We start from the raw sequence: 23492 nt of genomic DNA on the forward strand, positions 1-23492 counted from the left end.
AAAGATGACATGGTAATGGGAAGATACACATGCAACTTTTTGAATAATGATATCAGTATCAGGAATTTGATAAGTATAACTGGTACATACTTAATGTTTTCTAGAATATCAGTGATTTTTGGAATGCACATTAAATGATAAGCGATTTCCGGAACAACACAATAAAAAAAGAGCTTATAGAGCACAAAACCATCTTTCCTCACACGTGGGTTGAGAAATAAATTTCAAATGGTTGGTGGAGGATGGGAGGTGAACATGTAGATTTTTGTATTCTATTTTTTTTTTAAAGTTTAATACACTTTTTAAATTTTACCTAGGCTTTACCATAAGGAGATCTCTGCCCCAGTGGCAGAGAGCTCCCTGCGATAAAGTACAAGAAAGGTACAAAAGTTTATTAAACTTTAAAAATGTAGTAAAAATATGATTATATTTCTGTTAATGTCAATGTTATATATTTATTTTAAATGTAGAAGAAAAACAACAAAAGTGCTACAGCACCTCAAACTTAAATTTAAAATCTATTTAATTTAAATATATTAAATTAAATTGAATTTAAATTATTTTTCTGAAGTTTAAATAAAAAAATCCTCCATAATAGAATTAATAAAAAGTAATTTCATTTAATTTTAATATAAATTCTTGTTACATTATTTTTTATTTCAAAAAAGTTTATCATAAATTATTTAAAGATAAAACAATAAATATGAATTATATTTTTAGACTTTTTATATGTTAAACTAGTTTAAATAATGTAATGTAAATTAACAATATTTCCTATAGGATTTTATTGTACGGCACTACCTCTAGGGCCATATGTAGGAGGCCCAATACCGGTCGGTACCGGCCAAAATTACCGAATTCAGGCTGTTACCGACCGGTATTTGGCATTTGGAATGTAGGTGGCATGATTGTAGGATTCGGTATTTTACCGAATCAGTAACTTAAGGAATCGGTAAATTACCAAATTCTTCACATACCGATTCGGTAAATTACCGAATCCGTAATGTAGGGAGCACTCAAGTTAGTGCTTTTCTGAGTTAAGGATTCGTTATTTACCACCAACTACAAGTTGCGATGTGGCAGACATACACGCCCTTAGGGCATGTATGTGTGCCACATGTGCACACATGCACGATTCAGGGGTGCAACAGGGTGTCAATGTGACACCCTGCCACCCTTGAATATGTGCCCCATATCACTGATTTGGTATTTACCAAATCGGTAATTCCCATTCATTCCTATGGGCTTCCAGGCCCATAGGAATGAATGGGGAATACCAAATCGGTAAATACTGAATCGGTATTTACCGAATTTTACCGATTCGGTAAAAATTACCACATCTATACCTACATACCATTTGCCGATTCTAAAATACGGAATCTGTAAAATTTGGTATTTTAGAATCGGTAAATAGTATTTACCTTCATATGGCCCCTAATGTTTTCTATGGGAGTGTTGCAGTACCAGTGGTTGGCCATGTGTGGTGCTGACATACTCTAGATTTGAGCTTGAGTACAGTTACTATTGTTTTCGGTCATTTTTGGCTGTAGTAGATTTAGAAGTACAGTTTGTGAATTGAAATTGGCTTTTTTTGTGTGTGGGTGTACATCCATCCCCAAACACCTCCCTAAACCTACCTAAACGCCTTACTCTTCTCTAAACCCCTCCCATTAAGTAGTAAGTATGCCCCCTTTTCAAGCCACTCCCCCCTCATCTCTCCCAAATTTAAATTTACATGTGTGCATATCTCCCAATAGAAAAGATAGGAGAGGTTGAGGTGGGGGTTTATACTTGTAGTTGTGTGAATTGCATTTTGTAGTAAGTGAGCAGTACTACTGTTGTACTACGTTACGTACTACAAAAAGCAGTTTGTGACTCAGGCCATATATCTGGAATGAAAGGAGTAAAATATAATTTTGTATTTTTGATTTTTGCATTTGTATTTTTGTAAATTACAAATATATGTAACAAGGAGACATAAAAATAGACATGAATTGTGATTGTGCTTCCATCAACCTGTGCCCGTTGGGGTGCATTAATAGATTTAAGGTGTTCACGCCTTATCAAGTCCCATTACCCTGAGTTGCCCTGTGCTGCCAGCACCTTACATTAATATTTCTGCGACTGGGATTTCCAATACCTGTTTTCAACTTCTGTTGTTTATCGTTAGACTCTTAGAATACTCCTTCTCAGTTTAGTTCAATTGCACCACTCTATAAGAAGGCATCCTACTAGCACCGCTTTAAGAGCCTCCAAGGTAGGTTCCAGACTAATGTTAGCCTAATAAATACATAAATAAACTCCAGGGATTTCTTAACCTGAGCAACCACTTCTACATTGACTACCAGGTCTTTAAGTAGCCTCTCACTTATCTTCAAGGTTCCTCTATGTCTCAAATGCACCAAGTTCCACTAAAGAAAGCAAATCACCCAGGATGATCAGATAAGTAAACAGTCCAATGTCCTAAGCCACTGATCTATCAGATTAATGTCTAGTTTAGCATAAGACTTATGATCTGCAGAATAGTGTGAAAAGTCTATATCCCCCTCATGACTTGTTCTCCACCTATTGGTCAATCCAGTATATGTTAGCCACTGAGAACTTCCCTCAACAAAATCACAGTCCTGCATAACTGTCTCCTCCACATCCAGCAGCAGATTACACTCACCACCAATCACTAGGGATTCCAAAGCCCAAGAGAAAGCTTTTGTAAGGTTGCTTTTAGAAGGGATTTCTGCCTGTATTTCATACAGATGCTATTGATATGGCTTTGCCAGGAAGACAGCCATTTAAAAGCAGCAATCTGCCTTCTTTGTCAACTTTGGAATCATATAGGGAGAAGCCTGTGTGCACAGAAAATAGTACACTGACTTGCTACTTTCATGTGTTCTGAGGCAAAGTCCTTTGAGGGAAAGGATCTGTACATACATCTCCAGGTGTCTTTCTGAACCAGTTATACTCCATGAATAAAACAGATTTCCCCCTAGTCTTCTAATGGTCTGAGGCAACTTTTCTTAACCTGTTTTCCGTGGACCCCTAATCGGGGAGGACCAGGAGTGTTTAGAAAACAAATTGTTAGCAGATTAATAAAATATATGTAAATAAAAAGGCAAATAGTAAAGTGTTGAACTGCCCTGTAAATGTGAAAAATATGCAATTGAAGGAGGCTAAACAATAAGTTGATATCCTTCGCTTGATCATCAGAGCAGAACAAGTTACAGCAAACAGAATCTGTTATAAATGATTGGATGCCTCAATTGATTCACTGGTATGCACCAAGAAAAATAGACCATGGGAGGGCGTGGCCTAATGCCAATGGAGTAAACCATTGCCCAAGGAGCCCCTGGTGGTGCACTGCCATCCGGCGCTATCCTGATATTACATTAGCCCACTTATCCCCCTAACTGCCCTAGATGCTGGTGCCCTTTGCCATTGACCCTTGTGGGCAAGCTGATGGTGTCATTGTAGCCGCAAGGAGACGGAAAATAGACTGCAACCAAGACCATGAGGAGATAAAATAAAGATGGCGGGCACCTGAAACAGACTGTTGACAGACACCTTAACATCGGAGCGGATACCTCATGGGACCGGCACCGCTTCCCTGAACAGTCCAGGGGCCTTTGGTGGTAGAAAAAAAGCTGCGACAGGTGCTGGGGGCAGACTTGAGTATGCTGGTAACCCTAAGACTCCTAGTGCCTGAGGATGCGTGGGATTCTTGGCAACCCAGCAGAGAGCGCCCGCAATAATCGGCCACAAGCAAGGCAGGAGGTATGTCCACTTAGCAGGACGGCAAGGCTTAGAGATGAGTGTCGACTGTGACCGGGGCTCCACAGCGATCACGCTAATTGTGAGGATGCTTTTGACGCCTAAATCTCACTTATGATTCAGAGAGGCAGACACACAACTGTGGGGTGACACAAAACCCCCTAAATGCGTTGCTTATACTTGGAGAGAAATAGCCTCAGTTGTGTACTCACAAAGAAGGCAGCAAAGGCTTGATAGGTGATCGAAGCAGGCCCCCTTTCTGCAACATGATATACACTAATAATACCTTAATATTGGGAAGGCATTCAAAATGGAAATCTGTGGATGATCCTAGACACTCAGCAACCACCTCTCACAGTGATGTGGAGGATGGGGTACACTGACTATACTGGACTATCTGCGGTTACCTTTGATGCTATCATGTTGATTAAAGATATGAGAGAAACCCTGGAACACAAAATGGACACAGTGTTGGCAGATATTGGGTTATTTCGAGATGACCAGCGCAAACTGTCTGAGAGGATCACACCTAACAAACTAAACCTAGGGGAAATATCACCAGCAGTGGGAACCCTGAAACTGCAGATGCCGGTCCCAGAGGAAAGGTTCTGGGCCTGCAATATCGCGCTGTAGATGCTGAAAGCAGGGCCCAGAGAAATAACATTCCTGTGATAGTATTGCCGGTACGTGTTGAGGGAGCCGACCTGGTGGCTTTCTTGGAGGCTTGGATTAAAGACAAAGTGGCACTGGAGGGCCTCTCTCCTTCGCACTGAAGCAAGCTTACAGGATCCCGGTCTGACCGCCCCCATCGAGTGTGCCACCCCGACCCATGGTGGCTAAACTATTACACTATAGAGATTGGGACCACAACCTGTGACAGGCACAAGTAAAGGGGGAGCTGTTGCTGGCTAATATCAGTGTTATGGTGTTCTTAGACTATACTTGAGAGTTCGAAAAACAACAAGCATCTTTCATTGAGGTCAAAAAGCAACTCCGCCAAATGGGTGACAAAAACGCAATGCTTTTCCTCACAACACTCAAGCTCTCTACAGAAGGTGTGACTAAATTCTTTCCTAACCTGCAAGAAGTGTGGGAATGGAATGAACAGCAGTCACAGGGTAAGAAAACACTTGTCCCACAGAAGGCAGCACATGCTACGAGGAGAACTCACTCAAGGAATAGATCGGCTCAATGAAATATCCTGATAAAAGCACAAGTGCCGAAGATTGACTGCGAGCAGTGGCTGCGCCAGTGACTTTGAATGACTTTGAATGGTTCTGGATCAAGCCAACTGTTGTACCGAGTTGAGGACGCAATGCATGATACAAACTCAAAACAGGCCTTGGTCTCTACACTGAACTCTGTCTCCGGACTACCTTAGGTCACACCTCAAACAGTGGACGATATTATCTGAGAACCATTGGGTACATCCTTCACAACATAAGAGAGAATGAGCAGTGGGCTTAAAAGGGGGTATCTCTCTCTATGGTATCAAAGTAAGGACAAGGGGGTGAGCCTTCACCAATAAGCGGTAATCTCAAGCCATGTGGTAAGTGGCAGCGCCCTCATAAGCTGGTTGTGTGCTATTACACGTCTGTTTGCTGTTCCTTCAGGAAGTTTGATGGGGAGATGTTGCCTTTCTATCCTGGGGTGGGGTTGTTGGGATTGTTTACCAAGGTCTATCAGATCGCTTCAGTATCTTCATTTACTGTCATGGAGCTGGCAGGGGTAAAGGTTGAGAGTACACCACAGCCTGTTTATAGTTGTATTTGCTTCTGCTTATTTGATGGTGGAACCTGTCAGCTAAGATGATATCCTGGAATGTCAGGGGTTTGAATAAAATGTTGAAACAATACAAAGTTCAAGCCTACCTTAAGAGGAGGGGTGTCCGCATTGCTGTACTACAAGAGACCCATCTGTCTGCCACTGAAGGGATTGCCTTACGCATATTTTGGAGGGATCCCACATACCATACAGATTTCTCTCCTTCTGCGACAGGTATTCTTATTTGGGTGTGATCAGGGATTCCATTGCAGGTCCTACGAGAAGTGGTGGATAAAACGTTAAGGTATGTGGGTGTTAGTGCTCGAATGGGTCCAAGGACATAACAATAGTCAACAGCTATGCCCCTAACAGAGGTGAAGGTCAAATCCTTGAATAACTGTCAAATGTTATTGCACCATACATGCCACAATCAGGAACAGACTATTAGTTATGGATTCCTTACCTTAGAAATACCCCCAGGCATCAGACTGGATCTGAAGAATTTTTCTTCAGCAGTACCCCTGCACGTCGGTAGGTGGTGTCTGTCGACTCTGCGTTCGTTGTTGGCACAGTGATCACCGGAATGGCATCGCAGTATCTACTTAGACACCTCCCTTGCACGCTGACGTCAGTTCTTTCTTTTTCGGCGCCAGCCAGCGCCGATCCGGAGAGAGCGGTACCCTTAGTCTTTTTTGACAAGGGTTTGTTTGACTTTATGTTGACTTCTTTTTTGGAGTCGTTCAACTAATGGTGCAAAGGATGTCACATTGATGGACTGGCTTCAAACCTTGTGACTCCTGTCACAAGTTGATGTCGGTCAGGGACCCACTCCTCGTGTGCCTCTGGTGCCTAGAGCGCGACCACAACCCGAAGTCGTGCTCCGACTGCCTGGCCATGAACCCGAAGTCTTTGCGCGAGCGGTCCCGACAGCTTCTCGAGGCTCTCTAGTCAGCTTTGCGCCGATTGAGGTCCCGGTCTAGAGGGAGGTCGTGAGACTGGTCGCAGAGTCACCACCATCACTCTTCTTCGAAGTCTTCGTGTAAGTCGAAGCACAAGAAGAAGGCGACAAAGCACCGTTATTCTTCGCCTTCTCCCCGTCCGTCGAACGACGCGTCGTGGGATGCAGAAGGTCATCGTCTGGCTCTGCACGCGGATCCTGTTGGGTCAGCTCAGAGCTTCCCTCCCTTCCTGGGAGCCGGGGCGTCCCCTGCCCAACCTCGTAGCTTTTACGAAGTCCTCCACTCAATCTTTGGGCAGCCCAACTCCGCCAGCGCGCCTTCGGGCCCCACAGACTTGGATGGGGGTTTTAGGCCTTCGATGCCAGCGGCTCTGGCGCCGCAGGGCCCCCAGGGATCCAGGCCTGGATCCAGATTGGTGCGGGTTTATCTTCCGACACCTCCTCTGGTGCTGTATCCACTGACGACACCTCCGCCCCCTCCGATGCCGGTTGTGTCCCCAGCTGGCACCGATCCCAGCCTCCCCCTCAAAATGGACACGGAGCCGGACCGGCACCTTTGTACCTCTGTTCTATCCTGGTGTTCCTTATTGCCCTTAGTGGCAGCTAGAGGAGGGTGAGGAGGAATGGGAGGGGTCTATTGACCCTCTAGCAGACCAGCTGGAAGAGCAGGAATGGAACTGGATGAGGCCAGTAGTCTGGATACATCCCCAGACCTTGGTATGCTTTCTCCCCCTACCATGGCTATGGGGGAGGGAGCCTCCTACGCTATGGTGACGCATAGGGCGGCTGAGGCCTTGGAACTTGAGCTACCTAAGGTGGAAGTCAGGACGAAACTCCTGAAGTGCTTCAACCAGCAGCAGACACTACGGAGCCCCTGCTGCTGTTCAATGAGACCCTCACAGACCTCCTTCTGGGCACCTGGTACAAGCCCAGCACAGGGGCTCCTTTGGATAGGATGATTGCCCGATGCCACCACCCGGCCCGGGCGATCCCATTTTCCTCTCCCAGCACCCTACCCTGAAAGCTTGGTGGTCCAAGCCTCGACACCCAAAGGTGCGTTGCTCCCTATTGCTCCCCAGATTGGGAATTCAAGAAGCTGGATTATCTTGGGAAGAAGATGTTTTCTTCCGCCAGCTTAGGCCTGCGGTTGGTGAACACTGCATGTCTCTTGGGCCGTTACACCCACTCTGTGTGGGACATGGTTGCGCAGGTGCTGCGACAGTGCCCAAAGGAGGCCCGGGCCAACTCTCCCGTGCGGTCGCTGGAGGGAGGGATGCAGCAAAGTTCGCCATTCACGGTTGGCTAGACACTGCCGACTCGCTAGGCAGGACGATTTCAACGTCTGTAGCCCTGAGACGCTACGCCTGGCTGAAGTCCACTGGCTTCTCTGGCGATGTCCAATCAACTCTTTTGGACATGCCCTTTGATGGCCGTCGCTTGTTTGGCGACAAGGCGGACAATGCTCTCAAGCCTTTCAAGGACTCTAGGGCTACGGCCATATTCTTGGGCCTCGCTACACCCTCTCGCCCCGGGCAGTCTGCTTTTGGCCCCTTTTGTGGCTACGAAATTGTTGCCCTACCACATTCTGCCCAGAGCCACAGGCCCACGCAGGTTGTCCAACCTGTGTGGGGCTGGGGGCGTGGGACCCACCGCCATGGGTCCGGGGGCCAGCAGGCATGCCAGTCCACCAGTGCCCGCTCTGCAGCAGCCTCAAAACATTCCTAGTCCGACCTTTCAGGGCCACCAGTTGCCAGTGGGCGACAGGATCCGCCATCACCTTCCCCACTGGCACAACATCACGTCAGACAGGTGGGTTTTGCAGATAGTCCGAAGGGGCTACACCCTCCCCTTCAAGACTACCCCTCCCTCCATGCCACCTGCATTCCATCGCATGTTGGTAGATCACTTGGCCCTTTTCCGTCAGGAAGTTGCAGCTCTCTTGGCCAAGAGAGCCATCAAGTGAGTCCTTGTGCCAGAAGTATGTTGTTGCTGCTACTCCCGCTACTTTCTGTTGCCCGAGAAGGACAAAGGCCTGCATTCTATCTTAGACCTCAGGGACGTCAACCACTTCCTCCCGAAGGTGAAGTTCAAAATGTTGATGTTGGCTCACGTCCTGTCTACCCTCGACCCTGGAGACTGGATGGTAGCATTGGACTTGCAGGTCGTTTATTTACACATTCGCGTCCTGCCGACCCACAGGCGTTACCTACGGTTCACGGCAGACCACAAGCATTTTCAGCTTACCGTGCTCCCCTTTGGCCTTACCAGCACCCCTCGGGTGTTCACGAAAGTGATTGCGGTGGTCGCAGCTCATCTGCGCAGATCAGGGGGTTCCAGTCTTTCCCTATCGCAACAACTGGTTGTTGAAGGCGAGCTCGCCGAATTCGCACCTGCACCCTTCTCAGAAGCTCCTTTTCATCGGAGCGGTTCAGAACAAGGCGCAGTTTCAGGCCTATGCTGATATTCGGGCTATGATACCGATGTTCCAGCATCTATCCCGGATTTCGGTGAGAATGCTCCGGAGACTGCTGGGCCTCATGGCCTCCTGCATCCTGCTGGTGGATCATACCAGGTGGCATATGTGGGCTCTGCAATGGGACCTGAAGTTCCAGTGGGCGCAGCATCAGGGGAATCTGTCCGATGTCTTCCAGATCTTGGCGGGACTGCACATCAGTTGCAGTGGTGGCTCATGAACCAGGATTGGGTCAACGGCAGATACCTCTCCCTTCCTCAACCAGATTTCACAGTGGTGACAGATGCATCACTCATGAGATGGGGCAGCCACATGGAGAGGCGGGGATCAGAGGCCTCTGGTCTCTGGCGGAGTCCGAACTCCACATCAACCTTTTGCAGCAATTGGCGATTCGCCTAGCACGGAAGGCATTCCTTCCTTCTGTCAAAGGAAGAGTAGTGCAGGTGTTTACAGACAACACTTCCACCATGTGGTATTGCAACAAACAAAGTGGAGTGGGGTCATGGACCCTCTGTCAGGAGGCTCTTCGTCTCTGGAAGTGGCTGAAACATCAGGGCATGTCCCTGGTGGTTCAACACCTGACAGGTTCCCTGAATGCCAGGGTGGGCGAGCGTAGCCACCGGTGCTTGATAGATCACGAATGACATCTTCACCCGGAGGTGGTGCAAGGTCTCTTTCAGCAGTGGAGAGAGCCTTGGTTAGATCTATTCGCCACCAAAGAGAAACTAACAATGTCAGCAGTTCTGCGCATTGGAATTTCCAAGGCGGCACTCGCTAGGCAACGCTTTTCGTCATGAGTGGAGTTGCAGTCTTCTATATGCCTTCTCACTTATACCACTTCTACTCAGAGTGCTGAACAAGATCACGAGCGCCCGGGCCCAAGTAATTCTGGTGGCTCCGGACTGGACACGAAGAGTCTGGTATCCCAAGCTCTCGAACATGGCCATCGATCCTCTGATCAGACTGCCCCTTTGGGAGGATCTTCTGTCGCAGCAGCAGAGGCTGGTCCTCCACTCAAAACTGTCCAGCCTCCACCTCCTTGCATGGAGATTGAGCGGCGACAGTTGACAGCCTTCAACCTTCCTCCTGAAGTCTGTAATGTTATCTTTGGCAGCCAGGCGTTCCTCTACCAAGACAGTATACATTTGTAGATGGAACACATATGTGGCATGGTGTGCAGCAAAGGCAGTGGATCACCTTTCTGCCCCCCTTTCAAAGGTTCTCCTCTTCCTGCTTTCTTCAACCCAGCAGGGCTCTGCATTGGGCATCCTCAAGGGCTATCTTTCGGCCATTATCAGCCTTCTCTTTTCAAGTCTCCTATTATAAATCGTTTCCTTAAGGTGATTGCTCACCTGTTTCCTCCTATTCCTTTCGTAATGCCCCAGTGGGACTTGAACCTTGTTCTGACTTACCTTATGTGCGGCCCCTTCGAGCCACTACATAATTGTCCTCTCAGACTCTTGACCTTAAAGACTGCTTTTCTGGTTGTCATCACCTCTGTACGCAGGGTGAGTGAGCTCTGGCTCTTTCTTCTAAGCCTCCTTTCCTTGCCATTCATCCGCCCAAGTCTGTCCTTCAAACTCAACCTTCTTTTCTTCCCAAAGTGGTTACCCCTTTCCACATAGGACAGACCATCACTTTGCCCACCTTCATCCCGTCCCGCATCCTTCTAAAGAGGAAGAGAGGCTCCACCATCTGGATCCAAAACATGTGCTCTCATTTTATCTAGATCGCACAAAACAATTCCGGTAGGATGATCAGCTCTTTGTTGGCTATGTGGGTGCCAAGAAAGGTTGGGCTGTGCAAAAGTGAACCATCTCTCGATGGGTCATACTTTGTATTAAAATGTGTTATTCCTTGGCAAAAAAGGAAGTTCCAGTAGGGTTGCACGCCCATTCTACGCAGCCACTATTACCTTGGGACTTGGCGATCCCCTTCATGACATCTACCAGGCAGCCACGAGGGCTTAATTTCACACGTTCACGAAACATTACTGTCTGGACAGCCAAGTCCGGAGAGATGGCTTCTTTGGTCGCTCCGTTCTTCAGGACTTCCTGCTGTGAACTTAGTTTGCAAACCCACTTCCGGGGTTGGTATTGCTGGGGTATCTATTCTGAGGTATGACATTCATAACTAATAGTCTCTGTCAGATGAACAGGTTACTTACCTTCGGTAACATATATATCTGTAAGAGACATATATTAGTAATGGATTCCTTACCGCCCCACCCGTCCTCCACGTTCTGCGAACTGACTTCTAGGGTAAGGGACTTCCTTTCAGGGCCCTAGATGTATGCACCAGTGGTCAGTGTCTTGCATGGCTCTGCGCTTTTGGCATGGAATATCATGTAAAGAACCGACGTCTGCGCGCAGGAGTGGTGTCTAAGTAGATACCGTCATATCATTCCAGCGATCACGACACACAGTACTGCTGAAGAAAAAATCTCAGGATCCAGTCTGATGCCTGCGGGTAATTCTAAGGTAAGGAATCCGTAACTAATATATGTCTCTTACAGATATAGCCTTACCAAAGGTAAGTAACTTGTTCTTTTATGATAATTGGAAGGAGTTTTTAATAGAGTTGCTGACCTTTTGATGGATTGGCCTCATCCACACCTGTGCGACTCTCTTGTGCTACGGTTAGCACAGAAATTTAGAGAATGGCAGGACCATTCAGATAGTCATAGGCTCTTGGAGACTAACCCACCCAGCCGACAAATAATATTCCTTTTTCTTATGATTACATGATTTACATGCCCTGTGCACACCAGATGTACACATTATGATTATTGATATTGAGTACTTGATCAGAACAATATTGGATCACAATCCTTTTATGCTATTATTTGCATGGGTCACAGCATGCACCTGCTTACCCAACCGGAGATAAAAAATAGAATTTCAAGTTTTCCAAAACACTATAGGGGAGAAGATCAGGAACTACTTTGCAGAAAACAAAAACAGTGCCTTCATGGTATTGCTAAAATGTGCTGTTTTTAAAACTGTAACTACAGGGCAATACATAGTGGGTATGGTAGGTGTGCGCAGGACCTTAGTACAAGAAGTTGAGGCAGAAATACAGACCCTAAGAACCATGGAAAGGGAAAGGCCCGGAAACTCTATTGCAATAGATGATGTTGGAAGCCAAGTAGAAACTCATGGAAAACATAGGTTGGCTCCGCTGCCTTGACTATAGGAAATGCATGACAGGAGGCCACGTTGAACGAGACAAGCCAGGGACTCTACTGGTCTGGGTGGCCAATCCCACAATAAAGTGATCCCTAACATTGGCACTTAAAAATTAAGCTTGTGGCAGGGTGTATAAACAAGAGGACATAAACAACTGGTTTCAATGGTACTATGCCACCTTGTACACTGCAAATCAAGATTTTAGGCAACAGGACATAGAAGACTGCCTAGATACTCATCCTCTCCCAGACATTACATTAGCCAAAGCGGAGGCTCTAGGTAATGACTTAACAATCGAGGAAGTTAAGGCGTCGATCAGGGGAATGGCCCAGGGGAAGGTGCCAGGATCTGATGAGCTCCCTGTGGAGTTTTATGCTGCCTATGTTGATCTATTAGCTCCCCGACTGGTAGAGCTGTATAGAGCGCCCAAGGAACATACATCTTGACCTTCCTCGTCTAGGGAGGCGTTGGTAATACCATTAATCAAACCGGAGGGCCCTCAGCATGACATGAAGTCTGTTGCCGATGCTGAATGTCGACTATTAGATACTTAGTCGAATCCTAGCTTTCTCAACTATTGCTGTGTATGATACACATAATGCACCAGGACAGAGCAGACTTTATCCCCGTGTGCAGTACAGCAACCAACATACAACACCTATTTACTATTCTAATGGATTAATTGTATGCTGAAGGGGAGGCTGTAGTAATGGCAGTGGATGTTGAAAAGGCATTTGATAGCTAAGACTTTATATACCTATACAAAATTATCAATAAATTGAAACTGGAGAGTGGATTTGTGGACTGGTCTGGTGAGAGTCTAAACAGGAGAGTTGATCTCAGATAGGTATGTTATGGGACGAGGTCAAGACAAAGTTGTCCTTTGTCGCTGGTTTTTCCCGCTGCCCCTGCGGCCCCACCCCAACACAGCCCCCACCTCCCTACCTCCAGCCCTGCCCCCCTCCCCTACTTAATTGCGGCTGCTGCACAGTCACGCAGCGGGCGCGCCGCTGGCATGCTGAATGTGCGCCTAAGGCAAGCCCGGCTGCGCCCGACTGCAACCAGCACCAGGAACCCTGGTTCCACGACCCTCCACTGCTACAACTCCGCCGACCTCCTCGCACTCAACCCCGGAAGACTCAGAGACTGTCAACAGGCCTCGCCAAACTCGGCCCACGGCCACTTCTCCTACCTCCACTGCCGCCAGACCTTCACCACCACCCAGACCTACAACACCGCCGACACTTACGCCAACGACACCCTAAGATGCATCCTCCTCAATGTGCGCTCCGTACACAAACACGCCATAGAATTCTGGAACCTACTCAACTCTCTCTCGCCCGACATCGACTTCTTCACGGAGACCTGGACCAGCGCCGCCTCCGCCGCCGACATCAACACCACCATCCCGGACGGATACAAGATCCAGAGGAAGGGCCGCCCCAAACACCTGGGGGGCCTCTCCATCGCACACACAAGCACCCTCCCCCTCACCACCTCCAGCGAAACCTTCCCCTCTGCCGAACACCTGCACTTCCAGATCCAGACCACCCCGAACACCACACTCCAAGGAACCCTCTTTTACGGTGCCCCCGGACACCCTTCACCACCACCATCACAGACTCCATAGCACCCCACGCCATCGCATCAATGAACTACATACTCATTGGATACCTTAACTTCCACCTCGACAACCCCAACTCCACCATCCTCCGGGACAACCTCGCCAACATTGGGCAACATTTATCCTGAGCTAACACAAAAATCCACTTTGCAACCGATGGACAGATCACAAGTCGCTGTTTGTTTTCTTCGGGTATTTTCCTCCTCTAGCACAGTGCTAGAAGAAAGAAGACCGACTTGACCGCAAGAAACTAGAGGAGGAAAATACCCGAATTACATATTATGGAGAGAGACTGATTTTTAGAAGCTATCTACGGGCCGAAATAACGTGAGAAATAGACCAAGAGGATAATTGAACCCCAATGACGGTGTGGCAGGGGTGTTGAACAAGAAACTAGAGGTCGAACTTAATCAATTAAGCCTTGAAGAAGTCTGTGGATTAACTCCACATCAGACGAAACACGTGTCGGCTAGGAGGTTTTTTATGAACAATCAACACATGAAATAAAAAGAAAGAAAAGAAGAAAACAAACAGCGACTTGTGATCTGTCCATCGGTTGCAAAGTGGATTTTTGTGTTAGCTCAGGATAAATGTTGTGTTGTGTATTAGGGCATTGACTGGTTCATGCCTGTTGTGTTTAGATTGGTGGCCTAAACCTTATCCTTAGAGCTTCTTTATTTGTTCCTTTTGACTATTATCACTGGTACCCGGCGCAATTGTAACCCAGCCATCAATTTCTTCATTTGCTCGCCAACATTGGGCTCAACCAATTCATCACAACATCTACACACAGAGCGGGACACACCCTCGACCCCAAATTACTGCAGGTAACAATGTTCACTTCTGCCACACAACGCAACCACCATGGACCGACCACCACTGTGTTCACTTCACCGTTAACCCAAGGCACCAAAACCACCCCCCCCCACCCACCACAAAGGAACTGGAGCAAAGTCACCAATGAGCAACTCAACTCCACCCTCACCCGAGACAACGCAATCTGGGTACCCGACACAAACATTGCAGCCAGAGGACTCCACACTTGGATCTCCACTGCACGAATGAGCTCGCCCCGCAACGTAACCCCGGCAAACAGTGCCCCCAGGAAAGCCGTCTGGTTCACCACCGATCTCCAAGAAGCCAGACACACCTGCAGAAGCCTGGAGAAGAACTGGAGGAACACCAACACAACCGATAACTACCCCACCTACAAGGACGCCATGACAGACAACCACAACCAAATCCGAACAACTAAAAGGAACTTCATCCACAACAAAATCCTTGCGAACTCCACCAACTCCAAGAAACTCTTCAGTGTCATTCAGGAATTCACCAACCCACGCAGGGAAGCCACAGATGTCGCCCTGTCCCAAGACCTCTGCGACAAGCTTGGAACCTACTTCCACCTCAAGATCAGGACACTCTACGACAACTTTGTTGCCCACCCACAAGACGCCACAGCCGCTCCCCAGAGACACTAGCCAGCCCACCATGTCCAACTGGACACTGATTACGATCGAGTACACCGTCACGACCATGAAAGGCATTCACTCGGGGGCCCCCACTGCCCCCTGCCCCCGCACAGCTACCACAGGGCCACAGACACCATCGCACCTGAACTACAACGGTCCATCAACACCACCTTCACAACAGGCACTTTCCCAGATGACTGGAAGCGCGCAGGAGTCAGGCCCCTGCTCAAGAAGCCCATGGCCGACCCACACCGACCTCAAGAACTACCGAACCATCTCGCTCCGCCCCTTCGCAGCCAAGGTGGCAAAGAATGCAGGCAACAGGGAACTGACACAATTCATCGAAGAGAACTCCATCTTCGACCCTTCCCAATCCGGATTCTGATGCAACCACAGCACCGAGACCGCCCTACTCGCCGCCACAGACAACATCCGCACCTTCCTGGACCAAGGCCACTCTGCGGCCCTCATCCTCCTCGACTTGTCTGCAGCCTTCGACACCGTCCCTCACCACACACTAGTTGACAGACTACATGACGACCAACAGCTGCCTAAAACTCAATGCAAAAAGACAGAAGTCCTTTTCCTTGGAACCCCCCTTCAGCATGGGACAACATCTGGTGGCCCACAGCATTCAGAAGCCCACCTACCCCCTCAAACCACCGCCAAAAATCTCAGCATCATACTCGACTCATCACTCGCCATGAACCGGCAGGTCAACGCCGTCACCACCAGCTGCTTCAACACCCTCCACATCCTTCGAAAGATCTTCAAATGGATCCCTTCCAGAGTCAAGGAAGATTGTCACCCACACACTCATCACAATCAAACTGGACTATGGAAACGCTCTCTACGCCGGCATCAACAAGTCCCTACTCTGCAAACTACAGATAATAACAGAACACCGCGGCAAGACTCGTCCTCGGCATCCCCCGGCACGAACACATCAGCCAACACCTGCAGAGACTCCACTGGCTCCCAGTGGGGAAGAGAGTCACCTTCACAATCCTCACTCATGCCTACAAATGCCTACACAACAATGGACCCAAATACCTCAACGACAGAATAATCATCCACATACCCAAGAGAGTACTCAGATCTGTCAACCTCGCACTAGCATCCACAAAGCCAGGGCATGCGGAAAATCTTTCTCTCACATTGCAGCCAAAACCTGGAACGAGCTTCCGACAGACATCAGACGCGCCCCCTCCCTGATCACCTTCAGGAAGACTCTCAAGACCTGGCTCTTCGGCTGAACGGATCTGGATCGGGTCAGTAGCGTGCTTACAATTCCCTGATTAATTGATTGATTGCTATTCGCTGTGGCAGTGGAACATCTGGCCTGTAGTGCACTGATGGGTTCCCTCTATGAAGGACTTATAGTCCAAGGAGCGAGTAATCACATTTCCTTATCTGCAGATGATATGCTACTTTTTCTAAAAGATAAATAGAGGGAGCCAGTAAAGGCTATCAGGTTACTTAATGGTTTTGGGACTCCGTAGAGACTATGTATCAATTAGTGAGAAAAATAGTTTGTTTCCCATTTGTGCCTCACTGGAGACAGTCCCAGTCCCATTGGGATTGATGTGGGAACCCACCTCTCTGACATATTTTGGGCACAAATAGATTGATAAGACAGGGACCTTGCAGAGGGTAATATAAGGTCAGGAGAGACTGCCTGTGCTCTGGAATATATTTCTGGAACACCTTACCAATATTGGTAGCAGGTCACATTGCGATCACCAAAATGGTAGCTCGATTATATTTTTTTGCTGCACTATGGGTAATTATCCCCGGAAGTACATTCTGGTAAATTGATACTTTGCTAACAGTTTTCATATGAGGCAGACGCTGAGCAGCATTATCCACATTCTAGTGTTCTGTTACAGAAGGAGGCCTGGCAGCTGCGAACATCGAGACATATTACTTAGCAGCCCAGATGCGGCAGTTCACCAAATGGATGCAAGCCAGAAAAAATAGTGAGATGACAGAAGTGTCCATCCTGACATACTGGGGAGCAATCCAGTTGTTACTGGACCCTAAAAAACAGACTAAGAGCCAGATGTACGACCCTTACAATTTGCGAGTTGCAAATTGCGTCGTTTTGCGACTTTCAAAATGTAATTTACAACAGTATCTCAGACAATGTTCACGATTCCTAATATGGTCGCAAATTGCCTGCCTCATTAATATTCATGAGGCTGGTGCGATTTGCGACTCCATTGGGAATCGCTAGCACTACCAGGGATGGTGGCCTCCTGGGGTCAGCAGATCACCATGTCTGTGACTGCTTTTTATATAAAGCAGTTTTATTTTATGCAGCCCGTTATCCTTAACGGAAAACGGGATGCATTTAAAAAAGAAAAATTAAATTTTTCTGTTTCATTTTTAGGTCGAGCATTCGAGATCTCTTGTGTATACTTTAGTATATACTTTAGTATATATTTATATGTGTATGTACTTTGTGGGCTCTGGAGACCAGCCAAAGGACTTGTCTGCTTTCGCTTAGGGACTTTTTTTTCTGTTCAACTCTATTTAACTGTCTTGATAGAAAACGACCAGCAGAGGTCAGTAAAATACCATAATTGCTTTCTGCTGAGGGACTTTCTTTTTTCTATTTTTCTGGCAACTGCCTCTATTTAACTTTCTTGATAGAAAACGACCAGCAGATGTCAGTGGAATAGCAGAATCATTTTAGCATTCTCTACATTCCAGTCCATAGAAATTGTCTTCCATGAGCATCCGTAGACAATAATATTTTTTTCAAATCTTGTATTTTCAGTGATATGACCACTGAAGGCCCTAATTTTTATATTAAAAACAGATCTTTGGACTATACCATTTCCTGCTGAAAGGCATGTGTTCCCATACCTGGCAGTTTGGGGCTTACTTTCCCTCCATGTTAAAGAACAGTGGATGTTTCAGCACCCAGGCTAGTGTGATGCATAGCTAAATACATATAACGTGCCAAAGCGGAGACCAATTACATTGCAAATGCTTGTTAAGAGTAGGCAGTGGTCCTTGGGACCACTGCCTGCTCTTCAAAAATATTTTCGCCTTCATTCACAAAGGGGGAGTGGCCTACCACCTACTTGAAGGTGGTGGTAAACTGTAAGTGTTTTGCGACTGCAATTGCGGTGGCAAAACAATTGTACTTTGAAGTGCGACTCGCTATTAGGAAGGGATGCCCTTGGCACGCCCCCTCCTCCTAAAAGCAAGTCGCAAACTCTATTGTGCGAGTCGGTAATAGGTTACCAAGTTGCAAAATAGGGTTTATACATGGGCAGACCAATTTTGCGGTCGCAACTGGGCTGATTACCTGTTTGCGAAAACATCTGGCCCCAAGACAGAGCGCAGTGAAATACTGGCGGTTGCCAAACTTTTATGGCTTTGCTGCCACCAAAAAGCCTGAACTCAGTTCCCCTGTATCCCAGATATCCAGATACAATATCTGTTGGTGCTGCCACACAAAGTAAATTGGAGCCTGCTCGCTTATTGAAAGAACCTAGACATCGAACACCTGGGGCAACTATTTGGAGCTGGGGAATTGTTAACCTTTGAAGATTTGCAGTCTGCCTTTTAGCTACCAGCGGGTAGTTTTTACTCTATGGGGCGGTAGTAGCAACAGTTAACAAAACTGGAGGAGGGGGCAGAATGAACCCCTTCAACACCAGAGTTGCCATATTATATGCACCACCATGGGCACGCATAAGGCTATATCAAGTCTATACAGGGCTCTCCGAACAAATATCCATACCCCTTTTACAGCATTGCAAGACAAAAGGGCAGCAGATATTGAAACACCAATTAATGATGCAGACTAGTTGCAAATACTGGATCCGGTTCCAAGAGTCTCTAGGAAGTCTAGATTTAAATTGATCAACTTCTACTTTATCCACAGGGCATTTCTTACATTGTGCAGGATCAATAAAAATGTCCCGACTACCCGAGCAGCATGTCCCGATGCCGAGAAGTAGGAGCAGAAATGCTTCATATGGTGTGGGATTGTGCATGCCTCTCAGAGGATTGGATAGAGGTTGTTGAATTCATTAACGATGCTCCAGACCGTAACATAATACATTTAGGCTAGTGTACCTGATTTCTGGATGTGATTCTTGGGGTCAATAGATGTCAAAAGGTTAAGAGCTGCTGGTATATGCTATTGATATGCTTTAGAAGGATGCATTCAAGAGGGTGCATTCAGGCCTGTAAATTAAAGAAAACTGGTTTGGCTGGCTTAACTGTTGAACCACTAAATAATGCGGTGATCTCCCTAAACCCATTTGGTGTTGTACTATAATAGATGTAATAGATATGATAGTCAACAAAGAGTAAACTGTGCTTGGACCTCTTTTTGTCTAATAAATTACTCCACTGTTCAGGATAATTTCCTTTGACACAACAACATGGCCTGCAAAGTCCCCCCGTAAACCAAAAAGACTCCCTTTCAGGGCTGTATTGACCAGTAGCGCAGAACATGATTCTCCCCACACCAACCCGCATCCCTGCCATGTCACCTGAATATGCATGGACTGCTGTGTCCCATCTGTTAGGTGTTTCCTGTTGATTACCATCACTCTAATCTGTCAAGGCTGCCCGTCCCTAGCATCACACACAGTTGTTTGGTGATCGATCTTCAGTCTTTTGATGGCTACTATCTGCTCTCCAAGTATGGGTTCTGCAGTTGGCACCCTGGATGTTTACTCTGTTTCCACAAGGACAGCCCCAATGCTGCTGCAATTTAGGAAATAGTTGAAGACTCACCTCTTTAAAGAACACTACATCACATGAATTAATTGTCCACCACGCAGCTTACTCTCCTAATACTCATTAACTTTATGCTTATTTTTGATCATGTACAGCTCTCCACGTTTTTTTATCTTGGTTTGTGCTATAGAAATACCACACATATACATACAGTTGGAGCCAAGGTCTCTCTCTGTTTAAATATTAACCATTCTTTCCTGGCTCATCTTCCAAGTGCAGTAGGTCCTTAACATAAGACAAGGATATTACCTAAAGCTGGTTATTCGTTTGAAATATCAGCCTAAAAATAGAGCCCTCACTGTATGTGATTCTATTTACAAATTCTTTGACTGGGCAGAATGGTCTCCTCTTTTGGAGGGTCACTGCTGAAAAGTGTAAAAAGAGGGCATATTATGGCTGGCAAAGCTAAAGTATTCACACCATCTAGCCCTTGCTAATATGTTCTGCTTTAGTGGAAGTGATGGACACACATTAGAATATTGGAGATACATTCTACTGCTAACAGGAGGGTGTCATTCTGTGTGACGTGTCTAATTTAGTTTTTTCAACATAATTTATTTCTAGTAGGGGCCTAAATAACATTTTGACATAGCCTGCTCTGTCCTATTCTTCAACTCCACGTGGAACCCCTCTCAGATGAACATTTTTGTGTCAGAAGCAAATTTTTAGATCTTCAAACTTCTCTTCCAAAATCATATTTTGCTCTTGCAATGGAGTCACCACATCTCAAGAATTGCTGTGCTGTGGAACGATTATACCAAATTCATTAAGGTAAAAAGACAGACTCTACAAATCTGTGGCTATTTTGTTAACACCTTCTAGATCTTTCGCTAACTCAGCCCTCAGAGATGCAAATTCCTCTTTCAGGCCTCTAAACAGATCTTCCATTGTGTCTTTTGCTGTGTGACGTATGTAGATTTTTTTTAGCACAGGAAAAGAAAGATCCCTTTGACATTCCAGTATGATTGGACCTTTTCTGTTGGTTATCTTTGAACCAGACTCTAATTGATGGCTACCTTTTGCCCTTTATACCCACCATTGTCTAGGAGATGCAGTGCTAGATGGAATTGTAAAAGCACAGGTCATTCCCCCACAGGCGAATCACAACAAGCCCATCGTATGGTTATAAAAGGTGTATCTTCGACAGTGGAGCTTACTGATTTAACTGCAGCAGGGATCTCAAGTGCAAATAGATAATATGTGGCTCCTCTGTTGAGGGGAAATGGTCCAAACTAGTGCTGTGGACACTTGCTGAAGCCTCAGCTGCATCGTAACACATTAAATATATAAGGGCAAAGGTCCAACAGTGTTCTGTTTCTCAAGCCAGTCTACCTCTCTATTTGTGCTTTTGCTATTCATCCTCTTCCCGATCGCAGGGAGTGTTTGTGAAATATATGTCTATCAAGCAGTAGAAGTCATGAAAACCTCAAGAGCCTAGCTATGTTACTATAATCATATTCACAACACTCATTGGGGTTGGAATAATGTGTATAGTAGGAGAAAAGGAAAAATTGTTCTTTTTCTTAGTGTCCCCTCACTCACCAGGGTTACCCCACGGTGACATGCTTCATCATGGGGGCCATCCCAGTCCTCTACGGGCTGGGGCGTGCTACGACTTGCGAACTACGTAGGAGCACTTAAATTTGACTATGTGTGGTGCGAGAACTGTGATGTGATGGAGTGGGATATGTGTAAGTGATTTAAAATACCTGCCTAGTAAGCTATAAATGATTTATTCTTGCTCCTAGGTGGTATAATTAAAAATGGGGTAGAATAAATAGGGTGCCCAAAGAACAATGAGTTTAGGTGTACCTATTAGTTCCTATCTGTCAACATGTTTCGAGCATCCAGTACCTACGTAAGAAAATAATCACGCGGTATGTAAGAAAATAATCACGTGGTATCTACGTAAGAAAATAATCACGTGGTATATGTTGCAGGGCCTAACTTTGCCCCATGGACTCGGAGGAATTGTATCACATCAATTTGATTACAGGATACTAGTGGCCGATTCACCTACTCTCTAGCCTCTGGACCAAATGTAGAGTCTCACACAGTAGAGACAGGCAGGTGTTCTTATCATAATTAAGTTCAGTCTCAACATCTTGTCATATGTTTACCTTCCTCACAAGAGGTAGGGGCACAAGACACTTCCATATTCCAACCAGGTGCAGGGGGCTCCAATCCCGCCAGTCACAATTCCTGTGCCCCAGGAACTTGAGGCTTGCTGCCACCAAGTGTCCTGCGCTTTAGTGACTTCCCCACCGAAGGGAGGAGTTGGCCTAACAGCTAGGGCGTTCAACCTCGAATCTGGGGAACAGGGTTTGAGTCTCAGCTATGACGCTGAACATCCTGTGATTCTGGGCATATCACTCAATCTCCCGTGCCCAAAAAAAAAAGAATGTGCCCTCATGTAATGCAACTGGTGCTATGTAAAGCGCTCTGATACCCGATTTGGCTCAAGTTGGCGCTATATAAAACTCTGTAAAATAAAAAAATAAAAATAAAGTCTACAGGGCCCACTGATTCCTGTGATTTCAAACCTGACCCATGTGAGCACCACAATGGTGGGACAGGAAGACATGGAAGAGTCCACACTCCTTTTGCTGCTGTCCCCAGGCAATCAAATATACCCTTGTTTATGTCTCAGTGTCTGTCTCATAAGGGATGGGGTCTCATCTTTGAGATGGGTCTCATCTTTGCAGCAGCAATATTGGCCAGAATGTTTCATTACTGATGGCCTTCCACTCTTCCACGTCTATGGTTCCAAGCTCCTTTGGGGCCCTCCCCTCTATCTGCTTGTGTACGCCTCCCTTGCCCTCTGCTTCACAGGTTCTGGCGGGACGCAGAACCTTCAGCAAAGATCTGCCAAAATGCATGCTGGTTCCTCCACCTCTTAAAGCCATTAATTCTCAATTTTGTGCAAAACAGAAATGGTGCAAAGCAATGGGCCGAGATGGAGGAGAGGAGTAATTCATCTGCCAACAATATTTTCCTGGCTGCTCTTTGGGAACCCAGTCTCAAACACAGACACCTGAACAAAGACATATGTTGGGCTCAAATTTCATTTGTTTCCATATTGTGGACCTAGAATGTCACATCCTGGGTGTAGGAGAGCCTCTTTTACCAGAGTCAAAAATTAAATAATAAATTCTGCCTTACTGGTAGGATGGACTCTCTCCCAGGCATAAGCAAATGGTTATGAAGTACAAGATTTTGAATCACTACTGAATTTTGAAACACTCCTCAAACTAAAGTAAGATTAAAGCCTTGGGTTGAGTGGCAGTAAGAAACGTCTCAAAATCTTTTACCACAAGTCTGGAAGTATATAATTAGGGTTGAAATGTTAATTTCTACTGTTTTGTAAAACCTTCCTTCATTATGTAGTTTCACTTAGTTATAATATTTGGACATTTGGGTGCCATAAAAAAACTCAACGTTTTTTCTTAGTTAACAATGTTCCCATCCTTGCAAGTATGTG

The 23492-nt window shown here is 46.4% G+C and overlaps 1 protein-coding gene across 1 annotated transcript in view; it reads left to right on the forward strand.

Annotated features, from left to right (window-relative positions):
- LOC144819847 (uncharacterized) overlaps window positions 1–23492 on the forward strand; it is a 269054-nt gene that overhangs the window by 101218 nt on the left and 144344 nt on the right. The window lies entirely within an intron of this gene.

Source organism: Lissotriton helveticus, chromosome 2_1 (genome assembly GCF_964261635.1).
Source record: "Lissotriton helveticus chromosome 2_1, aLisHel1.1, whole genome shotgun sequence".
In the NCBI taxonomy this organism is placed as follows: domain Eukaryota; kingdom Metazoa; phylum Chordata; class Amphibia; order Caudata; family Salamandridae; genus Lissotriton; species Lissotriton helveticus.